Source organism: Epinephelus lanceolatus, chromosome 12 (genome assembly GCF_041903045.1).
Source record: "Epinephelus lanceolatus isolate andai-2023 chromosome 12, ASM4190304v1, whole genome shotgun sequence".
NCBI lineage: Eukaryota > Metazoa > Chordata > Actinopteri > Perciformes > Serranidae > Epinephelus > Epinephelus lanceolatus.
This window is the reverse complement of record NC_135745.1, coordinates 42,222,123-42,235,622: the sequence shown is the minus strand read 5'-3', so window position 1 is coordinate 42,235,622 and position 13,500 is coordinate 42,222,123. Positions and strand designations below refer to the sequence as shown.

The following is a 13,500-nucleotide window of genomic DNA, read 5'->3' as shown; positions in this document are numbered from 1 at the left end:
GTTGGTCGGCACAGTGGATCAGCAAACGGCTGCCAATATTGTCAGGGCCAGGGCTTGTGTTCATTTTGCAGTGCTTAAAAGTATTCACAACATCTTGAACAGAAAAGGAGGGAGTAAAATCACTGGAGCTCAGAAAAGTTCTTTTTAAAACAGCGGTTTCACTACTAAAATCATGGACATCAAATCTAGAGTAAAATTTATTAAGTTCCTGTGCTAGTGCCATGTCTGAGGTGAAGCCTTCTAGCGCCACCCTTTTCTTTCCTTCGTCGTTTAGTCCCGTCATGGTTCTAATACTGTCCCAAGCTGAGCCCAAGTTGTTGCTCCTCAACTTGTTTTCAACTGTTTATAGCACAGCTTGATTCTTTGCAGCTACCGGATCTAAAGTGGGAACAGTGTCGTATAAACGTTAATAAAGTATTAATATGCTCTCAGGGCTCAAAACTAACGGTGTCCCGACGTCCCGGGGACTATAAAAATTGCTACTGGGACACAAAGATGATGTGTCTGGGACAATTCCGGGACAGAAAAAAAAAAAAAAAAGTCAAAGCAATATCGAAATGGGTGTTATTTACAACGTCATTACGTATGGGTATCTGAACGTCGCTTTTGTCGCTTGAATAACTTCAATAAAAACTTATGAACAGCAAAAATACAGTGGCTTTTGCTGCACCTGATCTGGCTCCACACGTGCGCGCATGGACACACACGGAACTCAACTCGCTGCATGACGTCACGCTGGGTGCCACTCACCAGCTATGCTCGCCACTCCACATCAGAACACAGACCATAGCAATGCTGAGATGGTTGAAACAACTGTTGCAAGCTCCTCCAGTGCCGCTCCAGTTGGAGTAGGATGTGACACTTTGCTTCGGGACTCTGAAGACGATGTTTCATCTGTTTCTGCCCCTGTGGTAAGTTAGTTTGTTAAAGTAGGCTATAGGCTAACATTAGCTTGTTGTTTTAGCTAGTTCTAGTTCTTTGTGATAGCTAACACTAGCAACTCAGCAAATCATGTACATGATGGCCTTACAAAGTTATAAAATGTGACTGTGTTCTAAATTTTAATGTTCATGATAATGACGATAACGGTACAGTTAATCAGAAGAGGTGTACTCGGTTCATTCAGTCAGTAATAATTAGGGTAGCAACTTTAGCTACAGAGATGAAGGTCATACTTGAACTAACAGCCGGTCATGTTTCTAAATTTCCCACAGGTAAGCTGAGTATAATGAACACCCAGATAACAGTAGTACTATGTGTTAGCAGAACCTTAGTGTGTAACTGTGACACTCAGAGACATTGACTTTGACCGCGATTAAGAGAGTGCGTGTGTGTCGCGGCTTGTGGAGGGTGCCGCTAGAAATAGCTCCGGTAGCTAAGCGCATCCTAATGACGTTCTGTGTGAGTTAAGCTGTGTTCCCACCAAACGCGATGAATGCGATTTACTCGCACGTAGTGTGCCGCGCGTAACGCGCAAGTTTGGACGCTGGACCATTTTGTTAATTCGCATTATCGCGTCATTCGCGCCAAGAGCGGGGAAGCCGGCTGTGCTAACTGGAGCTAAGCTAGTGCTAACGTTCATAGTACAACCATTTTGTAAACTAATAAAAGACACATATTTACAGAACTTACCAAGTAGACCAGTCTCCTCGGTGACTTTCACCCAAACCTGCTCTTTTTTGTTGCGGTCTCTGTAGAGTAGACACGTAGTATCATATAGCTCCGGGTAGCCGCACACCGCAATGATAATGTAGCAGCATAGAGGTGTTTATCCTTTGTGATTTGCCACTGTTAATAGGTTCGTTCGAGATGAGCCAGTCCTGCGCAGATTCGATCACCGGCGATCGGTGCACAATGCATGCCAGTTAGTTTTGTGTCCGACTTCATCCCAACTTGCTCTGACGTATTACAAAAGTGGACGGCGATAAAGCCGCGAGAGCGAGGCGGCCGCAGTTTTTAGAGCCAGGCGCTGCAGTTGCTCTCCACTGACTGCACCGCCCGGCTCTCACCTGATCTAACAGCTGATTGGTTCAGATGTCGACTCAACAAGATGACGTTTTAGATAAACTACTCATTTTTGTTGTATTTTAGAGATTAAGATTGTATTTGTCTGACCTGATGGTTTATTCTGTGAACAGAAAACATGTTGTGTGACTGATGGTGAAAACAAACTGATATATGGGCCTGATCACTTTTTTAATGAATTGACATCATTCCAGACAGGATGTGAGTGTGTCTGTGACTTCCTGTACGGACTGAAGGCTGCTGGAAACTGTCGGGAAACTGTCCGACTTCACCGCAGCTTTTTGTCACCGCCCCCCGCTGCGGCCGCCTGCTCTCGTCTACTTTTCAGGCGAGGCGCAGTTCATCTCGAACGAGCCTAATAATGAACGGTGCTGGTGGCCGCTGATGAGGTGGGCCAGTATAAAAGCGGCAGTCCACCCACCAGTTCTTCCTTTGCGCCTCCGTCACCTCTGTGTCACTTCCGGGTTAGCGGTCATTTGATCCGACAGGTATGACTGCATGCTGCTTCACCTCGCTGGTTGTTTGTGTCTCTCAATGTGCTTAAGGCATTGGTGTTGTGTTGTAGGGCGACTGCCTGTGTGCTGCTCCGGCCCCCCTGTATGCGCTGCTGCGTGTGTCTGTGGTAGGTGTCCTCGCCGACGTCGGCCCGATGTATCAAGTTTAGATCGTTAAGACATAGCAGGGAGAGCGTTTGCTCATTGCCAAGATGTCGCTGAGACGTTGGCCTTTAATCGAAAATGACCACCACGCAACGTTCAAACGATCAATAAAATAAGTTGCGCTCAGTGGCCGCTCCTTCATTAATATTCATATGCTTCGTTAACTACGACCTTTATTCATTTAGGTCGGACCTTTCAAACTACAAATATTTCACCATCCAATGTGAGAAATCAGTGCTAACATTCAAAAATAGCTGACTGTTACCCTATTTCGTGTGTAAGTGTGCACAATGAAGAGACAAAAGTCAGTTTGACAAACTTTATTTTCAAATTTCCACAAACAATATCTGATGGCCAGTCCGCTTCTCCTGGCAGCCTGCAAGAGACAGAAAAGACGATGAGCACATAACTTCAAGAAACAAATCCCAACTTCACCACTGTATTTTTTGTTAGCATTTCAGCTGTCTTTTAGCCAGATTGAAGGCTTTGGGTCCGTCACTCTGCTTAATTTAGTGTTGAAACGGTTAAATAACGGGATCCGTTAACTCCGTTAACTGTTAACAGCAGCTCAACAATCAGTCCTTCATCTCGGAAAAACTGTGGTTTCAAAAATGCTCTATTACCTGTAGCCACCGGGTCAGTTTGCTTTGCAGAGGAGGAGACCTCGCCTGATAAATTGCCCATAAAATCACATTAACAACATACTGAAGGCATCCTTAAACTTCACTATTTCACCTCTGCGCTCCTCTCTGCTGGTCTCACCGACACTTCAGCACCCGTTCTGGGATACACAGTGTCGGCCCGCCCCGCCTGACCTCCGTGCTCCTCTCCGCTCCTCTCCCAGACACTTGAGCACACGTCCAGGGCCCCGGAGGTCAGGCCGGGGGGCCGCGGGACCACGGGTGGCAGCTCCGGGCACTTCCACTTTAACCCAAAACGAGTGCTCACGATAACCAGATGAGCAGATAACGTCAACTAGGGAAAATAAAATGAAAACACCACAGTTGTAGCCTGTTAGCATAACATGAGCTAAACCGCTAAACTAGCTAACAGCTAACGAAAGATAACGTTAGTTGGTGGGGACATGTGCTAAGCTATATACACCCAGTCGTGCTTCGCCACTCACCAGGAACCTCTTTTAACGGTCACAGAAGAAACAACAAAGCTATTTTCTGCCAGTTTATTCCAGTTAGCTTACCTGAAACCAACTGCGATGAGATGCTGTGTGCTGCGAGCTCAGTTCCGAACAAACATCGCGGAGATGAAATCCCGCCTCTGCGGCGACTTCCGTATGTGGGCAGACATTCTACGGCACTGGGCCGACCCAAAGCCGACGTAACAGAGACGCTTGATGAGCTGGGACAAAAGAGTATTATATCCACCCATGTGGCCGACGCTCGTCAGACGTTATAAATTCAGGGCCGATGTGTCGTCCTCAGACTGACGTCGGCCAGATGTATGTGTGCTATCTGGGTATGGTTGATGCTGTCCGGTGGCTAATGCTAGTGTGGTCACAGGTAAATGCTGGTAGCTGCCAGGGGTCCTCTCTCCCTCCTCCTCTCATGAGTGTGTGTGTCCATCGCTGCTAAAAAGGTATGTATGTGTAGCATAACGTGCACCGCGTCATCATCAGTGTACTTAATATTGCTAATAGTATTTTTCTTGATTAGGAATTACTGTAACCAGCTTATTGGGGCGCTGCTGTTTTGCCTCCACCGCGTCTGCGGCGTGTCTCTGCTGCGGCTTCGCTTTTATGACACGGCGCCACGTGGCGGTTTTATAAACCGCTTTGTAGCTCTACTTCAACAAAATAGACCCTTGGTGACTGTTTCAATGTCCGGTGCGGGCAGTTGCTCGGCCGCATGCCGGGGCACGGTTCTCTATTTATATGGAATGCATGTGTGAAAGCGTGGGTTTACACCATTATTTTTGCTTATTTGTATAGGTTTATTTGTATGTTTTGTTTGGGTTGAACTTGATTCGGTCTATTTGTGTAACTCATTTGCTAATTACTTGAATTAATTTGAAAGGTCCTTGATGCAATTAGGAAATTGTTTTGTTTTTCTGTTCGTTAGCCTTATTTTCTTTTTTGTTTGGGCTATATTTGTTGAATCCGAATTGGGTAGTTACTGGTTGATATATTTTGTTAAGTTTAAGTTTGTGCCCTGCCCCTTTAATTATAATTTTGTTAGATTTTGCTTTGTGTTTTTGTTGCAACCCCACTAATTTGTTTTATCTTCCCCTCTTTTCAGTGGCTGGAGGCCGGTGGTGGCGGTGTTGGTGATCTGGTGTTGGCACCCTTGTGTCTTGTCTGCTGTGTTCCTGGGAGTGGGTTACTTCACTGAGTGTGTGTCTGCCACGTGTGTCCGGTGATATAAGTTGATTTGTTTTTTTTTGGTGGATCCTTCCCCTGCACTAGGCCCCGTCCATCAACTAGGCCTCAGCCCTGATCAGTTTCCTTTTCCCCTCCCTGCGTGACATTTTTAATTACTCACGCCTCTTGAGTAAACGTACCTGTGTGCCTTGTATTGCAAAAATAATTCGCTGGGTGAAATTCCCAGGGTGGCGTTGTTGACAACCTTAGCTTTACTATCCTTCCTCCTCCTCCTCGCCACAATACGTTTCTCCTCCATCTCAGCATCAACAACTAGACGTCAGGGCGTTTCACCACCTCCAGGAACTCCGTCTGGATGATAGCCGCTTTCAGCGGTACTTCAGGCTGACTGGGGCCCAGTTTGAGGACCTGTTGGCGAGGGTTTGCGCCAGGATCTCCCGGCAGGATGCCAACTACAGGCGCTCCATTTCAGCTGCGGAGCGTCTGTCCATCTGTCTCCGGTGAGTAGCAGTTTATTGTTGTGTCAACAACTGGATGTTGTTGACACACACCAGTGACGTCGGGAGAATCTCAACGCTGATTGGCTTTCGCGGCACAGCGTCACGCGAATTCACCTCAAAAGTTCAATATTTTCAACTCGAGCGATGAGGCGATGGACACGAATTTCGCATCTATCGCGCTGCGCTAGACGCCTCTATCGCGTCCATCACGCCGCCTGGCGCAAATTCGCGTCTAATCGCGTCTTTGCATTGGCTTTGTATGTAATCTTGACGCGCGAATTTGCGAATTCGCGTTTGGTGGGAACACAGCATTAAAGTGAGTGAAATGTGTGTGAAGATGGTTGAGATACAAGAGTGACAGTAAATTGTGTGAAGCAGGATGAGCAGAGTGAATGTGTTAGGAGCATCGATGAGCTGTGTGTTATGTTGAGCAGGCTAATGGATAAAGGCTCACCACACGGTTTGGCAATCTTGATATGGGTGTCTTGATGGCCGCTGCTACCATGTTTGACCTAAGCAACAGGCCTGAAGACATCACTGACCTGGCCACCTTTGGCCTGGCAGATGTTGAGACTTTTGTCACTCACTTTCAGAAAACTGATGGATTACAGGGAGCTTTGTGAAACACTGTATTCACGAACAGTCAATCTAAGTAACAAAACCTTTTGAAAAAGCCAAATGAACTCAGATCTGTCATTTTTTTAGAACTCAACTATTAGGGTTTCCAATCCTTTTTTCCTGTTTTTGACAATAGTGGTTGCATTAACAATCAATATGAAAAGGAAATATGTCCTGATGTTGTGTTTTCACCACCATTGGTAGGCTGAATTCTCATCACGAGTGAATAATGCAGCTAACTCTGAATCAATCTGCTCAAATGTTTAAGTTCAAATAACTCATGTTTGTCTTAGTATGCCATTTTGAGGAAATGAGATTCCCATGATCCTTTGCTAAAGAAAATAATAACATACTAGAGTGAAAATAACACATCAGAATTCTTTAATGTTGAAATAATGATTGATATCTGTTGCAATAGGTGCATAACTAATAGAAGTATTAACTTCAGTGAGTGCATTATGATCTGTTAATAAGCGCATATTAACAGTTTATTAACCTTTATACGACACTGTTCCCACTTTAGATCCAGTAGCCGCAAAGACGCATTATGAGCTGTTAATAAGCTCATATTAACAGTTTATTAACCTTTATACGACACTGTTCCCACTTTAGATCCAGTAGCCGCAAAGACGCATTATGAGCTGTTAATAATCTCATATTAACAGTTTATTAACCTTTATACAACACTGTTCCCACTTCAGATCCAGTAGCCGCAAAGACGCATTATGAGCTGTTAATAAGCGCATATTCTGCTATGACTCACTCGGCTATCATGTTCAATTTTACATTAAATTAAATCATTTGTATAATCACAGAAATATTTTTTCTATCCGTTAGCAGCAGTTTTCAGTATTTCATGACTTAATATCATATGATATATATCATGACAAAAAAACAAAAAAGGGAGCTTACATACCTGTGTAAAACACATTAAATTCAATACAGCACTTTCTCACAACCAGTCTCCACATTGCACACCTTTAAAAGAAAGGTACATCACAACAAACTGCATCAGAAATGGTCTCCACGCTGTGATAGCCTAGCTTAAAACAGCGACCTAACCAGCAACATAACAGTGCTATACACGGTAAAAAAAGGAACATACACGCTAGAGAGAGCGGTACGCTAATAAAATACAACATGTGTGACCCATACAAAGTACAGATTGCAAGTATGTTTAACATTTTTACCACATTTTACCACTCTATTTACAGAAGCGCTAGTAGCATCTTACCTCTCATCTCCAGGGCTAGAGCTGAGTGAGGAGAATTACCGCTAAACAACAGGAATTGACTTCGCCGTAATGTCAAAGGTCACGCAATGAAAAAGTGAAATTAACAAAATAAAAGCTCCCCAAGAGAAATACAGAAACAGGAATTTTACATGAAAACTAACAGCAACATGTGAATAGAAATAAAAACGGACTTTTGGTGAAATATAAACAATCTTATTTAAACATCAGTTACATCCTCCCCTCCTAGATTTCACCAAAATCAAAACCACACCTTAGAATGAGTCTGTTTACAATGATACACATGGACATCTAACCATACTCTGAAATTTCGTCTGGGATTAACTGCAGCTTTACCATCAACATTATGAGCTACAGTACAGGCCAAAAGTTTGGACACACCTTCTCATTTAATGCATTTTCTTTATTTTCATGACTATTTACATTGTAGATTCTCACTGAAGGCATCAAAACTATGAATGAACACATGTGGAGTTATGTACTTAACAAAAAAGCTGAAATAACTGAAAACATGTTTTATATTCTAGTTTCTTCAAAATAGCCACCCTTTGCTCTGATTACTGCTTTGCACACTCTTGGCATTCTCTCCATGAGCTTCAAGAGGTAGTCACCTGAAATGGTTTCCACTTCACAGGTGTGCCTTATCAGGGTTAATTAGTGGAATTTCTTGCTTTATCAATGGGGTTGGGACCATCAGTTGTGTTGTGCAGAAGTCAGGTTAATACACAGCCGACAGCCCTATTGGACAATTGTTAAAATTCATATTATGGCAAGAACCAATCAGCTAACTAAAGAAAAACGAGTGGCCATCATTACTTTAAGAAATGAAGGTCAGTCAGTCCGGAAAATTGCAAAAACTTTAAATGTGTCCCCAAGTGGAGTCGCAAAAACCATCAAGCGCTACAACCAAACTGGCACACATGAGGACCGACCCAGGAAAGGAAGACCAAGAGTCACCTCTGCTTCTGAGGATAAGTTCATCCGAGTCACCAGCCTCAGAAATCGCAAGTTAACAGCAGCTCAGATCAGAGACCAGATGAATGCCACACAGAGTTCTAGCAGCAGACCCATCTCTGGAACAACTGTTAAGAGGAGACTGCACCAATTAGGCCTTCATGGTCAAATAGCTGCTAGGAAACCACTGCTAAGGAGAGGCAACAAGCAGAAGAGATTTGTTTGGGCCAAGAAACACAAGGAATGGACATTAGACCAGTGGAAATCTGTGCTTTGGTCTGATGAGTCCAAATTTGAGATCTTTGGTTCCAACCGCCGTGTCTTTGTGAGACGCAGAAAAGGTGAACGGATGGATTCCACATGCCTGGTTCCCACTGTGAAGCATGGAGGAGGAGGTGTGATGGTGTGGGGGTGTTTTGCTGGTGACACTGTTGGGGATTTATTCAAAATTGAAGGCACACTGAACCAGCATGGCTACCACAGCATCCTGCAGCGACATGCCATCCCATCCGGTTTGCGTTTAGTTGGACGATCATTTATTTTTCAACAGGACAATGACCCCAAACACACCTCCAGGCTGTGTAAGGGCTATTTGACCAAGAAGGAGAGTGATGGAGTGCTGCGGCAGATGACCTGGCCTCCACAGTCACCGGACCTGAACCCAATCGAGATGGTTTGGGGTGAGCTGGACCGCAGAGTGAAGGCAAAGGGGCCAACAAGTGCTAAACACCTCTGGGAACTCCTTCAAGACTGTTGGAAAACCATTTCAGGTGACTACCTCTTGAAGCTCATGGAGAGAATGCCAAGAGTGTGCAAAGCAGTAATCAGAGCAAAGGGTGGCTATTTTGAAGAAACTAGAATATAAAACATGTTTTCAGTTATTTCAGCTTTTTTTGTTAAGTACATAACTCCACATGTGTTCATTCATAGTTTTGATGCCTTCAGTGAGAATCTACAATGTAAATAGTCATGAAAATAAAGAAAACGCATTGAATGAGAAGGTGTGTCCAAACTTTTGGCCTGTACTGTACCTACTACTGCATAGGTTCAGAGAAAACATAAGGGTGATCAAGCCTTAGCCCCTCTTAGATAATACGATGCCTTTTACACCATACAGACGTCCCACTACTTTCAAACACATGAAGCATACTGCATATCAAACACTGCATAGTCACGATGTCCCACAGATACATGTTCACAAGATTACAGGCACAAGAAATAAACCAAACATGTTCATTCTCTTAAAACAGTGTGAGGAGTGACTGAGACCTCTTACTAACTGAACTTGCAAAATCTCTGAAGCCTAAAGGCTTTTGAACCATGGACTCAATGAGTCGATTTACCTTTTTACTGACTCTGCCTACTCGTGTTCTGACCACCTGCTCTGTGTCTGCTGACGAATGCATTTTTGTGTCTGTGCCACAGCCTGTGTCTTTGGGGGGCACCTGAGTATCTGTGTCATGAATTGGGCCTGCTGGTTGTGACTGTGACTCAGTGCAGCTTTCTGTATCTGCTGGAGGTAACTGGGCGTTAGGGGGCACTGAAAGTACAAGTACGAGTGGTGAATCTGAGTCAGGCTCTGCTGCTAAACTGTCCAAGTCACTGTCATTGTGAGAGGAGGCCTGATCATTTGAAGGGCACTGGATTGGATCATCTGGAGACAACTCCTCTTCACTCAGCTCTGGAGCACCCTGACTCTGAGTGTCCTCTGATCCACTCATTATCCATGCACTGGTCCTATCCTCCGTATCCGCCTCCTCTAAAAAGTCTAGGGGGTCGGTCACACTCGGACCTTCCTCTGATTCAGCATCACATGACTTCACTTCAGTTGTCACCACCGGCAGGAAGCTGATGTCCAGTACCAGATTGCGGTGCACTATCTTTGTGTCACCTGCGCCATTCTCCAACTTGTATGTGTGAGTCTGCAGGTTTCTGTCTTTGACCGTGTACACTGTTGCATTCCATTTGTCGGCCAGCTTTTTCTTTCCTCTCTCACCTTTGTTGGCAATGAGTACTCTGTCTCCTATGTGCAGGTGAGTGCCTTTCAGTTTTCTGTTGTAGCCTTTTGCTTGTTTGTCTTGTTCTTTGACAGCATGTTTTTGGGCAATTCTGGCCACTTCATGAAGATATGACATTAGTGTTTTAACATAGCTTGCATGATCAACAACCACTGGGTCCTGCAGCACCTGTTTAAACATCACATCCACAGGAAGCCGTGGGATTCAGCCGAACATGAGCTGGAATGGTGCATATCCTGTGGTTTTGTGCACAGTTGCATTATATGCAAATGTCAATGTCTGTATTTGTTGTGGCCACTTTTGCTTCTCTTTGAGGGAAAGGGACCGCAGCATGTTTCCAAGTGTTCGGTTAAATCTCTCAGTCCCCCCATTCCCCATGGGATGATATGCTGTAGTATGTGACTTGGAGACTCCGGAGAGTTTGAGCAGTTCTGCTATGAGCTCACTTTCGAAGTTGGCGCCCTGATCGGAATGGACACGTTCAGGGAACCCATAGGCGCAGAAGACGTGATCCCACAGCTTCTTAGCTACTTGTTTAGCCGTCTGATTTGTGCAAGGGAAAGCATGGGCCAACTTAGTAAAGTGGTCCGTCATAACAAGAACATCCACTGAATGCTGCTTACTGTCCTCCACACTCCAAAAGTCCAAACACACCAGCTCCATAGGGGCAGATGTCCTGATGCTTTCAAGTGGGGCTCGAGCAGAGGGGTCTGGTGTTTTGGCCAGGATGCACCTTTGGCAGCACTTGACATGATCTTTTACATCAGACTCCATCTTCGGCCAAAAGAACCGCTGCCTCGCTAGATGCAGGGTCCTTGCCTGCCCCTGATGTCCAGCAGAATCATGTATGCCATGTAATGCTTTTTCCTTGAGGCTGTCCAGCAAGACATACTGGTGTCACTTTTGTTTACTGATGGGGTCTTTAGTAACTCGGTACAAGACACCGTTTTGGCTTTGAGCCTCTCCCACTGCTTGATGAGCACCATTGCCTTTGTGTCAAATCCTGCTCTCTCACGCCGGAAAGGGCGCCTGCCGCGGACGAAAAATGGCATGACTGTGGAAATAGTGGGGTCAAGCTCTTGGCTGTGCTGAAGCTCCTCCAGCGTGAATACAGGGAGTGAATCTTGTCCTGGTGGTAACAGGCCTTGAACAGACTGAATTAACTCTACAGCTCTTGTCTCAGTGGCAGCCTCCCAATGATCATGAGCATCCAAAAGAGCCTTAACAGCCACAGCGTCACAGTGATACCTGAAGGGGGCAGATTGGGGTTTTGAGCTGCTGCAGGCTGATTTCTTCGCCTGTTGACACTGGACCTTTAGCTGGAAGGTATCTTGAATGCCGTTGTGACAAACACCCTCAGCTTCAGCAAGAAGATGGCTGTACTGCTCTGTGATGAGCCTGTCACTGACTGTTTTTGCAAAGGGATCTCTGCTGAGAGCGTCAGCTACTATGTTCTTGGTGCCAGGTATGTGTTTCAGGTCGAGTGTGTAAGGGGGCGAGTTTAGATATCCAGCGCTGCTCGCATGCATCAAGCTTGGGTTTTGTCATGATATAAGTGAGAGGATTGTTATCAGTCCATACTGTGAAAGAATGGCCCCTTAACCAATGGCTAAACTTCTCGCACACACTCCATTTTAAAGCTAAAAACTCGAGCCTGTGCGCTGGGTATTTCTTTTGGGAACTGCTCAGAGTTTTACTGGCAAAAGCAATGGGGCGCGCCTTTCCTTGACCAGCTGGTATTTGGGACAAGACAGCTCCAAGTCCGTCTAGTGAGGTGTCAATGGACAGTATCGGGCTGAGAGAAGTCTGGGTGGGAGAGGACAACACAGTTTAACAGAGCATCTTTCAGATTACACAGGGCCGCATCACATTCGTCTGTCCAGTCAGAGGGTTTGAGTTTCCTGAAAGAGCCAGCATTGGAGTTTATCCTGACTTTCCCACGTCTCTTTTGTCCAGCAGTGAGAGCGAACAATGGTTTGGCTACGGAAGAGCAGTTAGGGATAAAGTGTTGGTAATAAAATACCATTCCCAAGAAGGATTTTATCCTCTTTACTGCCGGCGTACAGCCATCATCCTCCATCAGGTCTGCCTTTGACATCTTAGATATGACCTCAGCTTTTGCCGGGTCCACAGCCACTCCTTCACCATCTATAATGTGACCCAGAAACTTGACTGAGGATCTCATCAAATGGCATTTCTTGGGGCTGAGTTTCAGGTTATGGAGTCGGAGCCGCTGGAAAACAACCTCTAACCTCCTCAAAGCCTCCTCTTCAGTTGCAGCAAACACAAGCAGGTCGTCAAGATAGCACAACAGACTGCTGAAATTCAGATCTCCAAATATGCTGAGCATCATACGCATGTAAGAAACTGTTCACACTCTGGGAGAAGATTTCCGCTGGAGACAAGACGCCAGTAATCACTGGTTATTTTCAGCTGGTGCATGAGGAATCTGATGACATTTGTGCCTATGATCAAATCATCACGTTGGCCAGGTACCACGAGAACAGGCACAATGCAGCTCTCTCCGTACAGTTTCATCTCCATTTCATACATGCACTTTGGTTAACTCAGTGTCCCTCCACAGCCCACTAGCACAATCTCCTGAGTCAAAAGAATGGGCTCTGAGAGTATATTCTCACTCAACATATTCAGCTTTGCTTGCTCGCTGAGTGTACAGGCCATGGAACCAGAGTCAAGCATCCCCTGCACCTGGAATGTGTTGATTATGCTGACGGGTGTATAAAACAGTTCGTCAAAGGGACCCACTCTCTGAATGTTCTGCACTATTACTTTAGCACCAGCTGGTGCTGCTGCACACGCTTTTATGTACTGCTGCTCAATATCACCACTGTTGAGGGATTCTTCTGTGCCCACACATCCCCCCTTCAAATGTGGGCCAGTTAGTTTAAATGCTCATTGTCTTGTGGCGGGGAGGCCCGCTGAAATCGGCCAGGCTGGCGATTTGGGCAGTCTTTCTTGATATGATTGGACTGAAAGCATGCTAGGCATAGGCGCTCCCGCCTACAGTGGGCATGGGTGGAGTGCTCCAGCGACTGACGGACCCTGCAGGATCTATACTGAAACTGATCAGGTGGGATTGGTTTGCGTGCAGCCTGGTTGTTTTGTGACAGTGCCCGGT

General features: G+C 45.5%; 1 protein-coding gene across 1 annotated transcript in view; it reads left to right on the top strand.

The window, feature by feature from the left end:
* Positions 1–13,500, top strand: part of LOC117245762 (uncharacterized) — a 78,231-nt gene that overhangs the window by 53,682 nt on the left and 11,049 nt on the right. Inside the window, exon 4 of the mRNA XM_078173456.1 lies at positions 4,202–5,519. The gene's annotated coding sequence lies outside the window, so the exon portion shown is untranslated. The remainder of the gene's footprint in view (positions 1–4,201; positions 5,520–13,500) is intronic.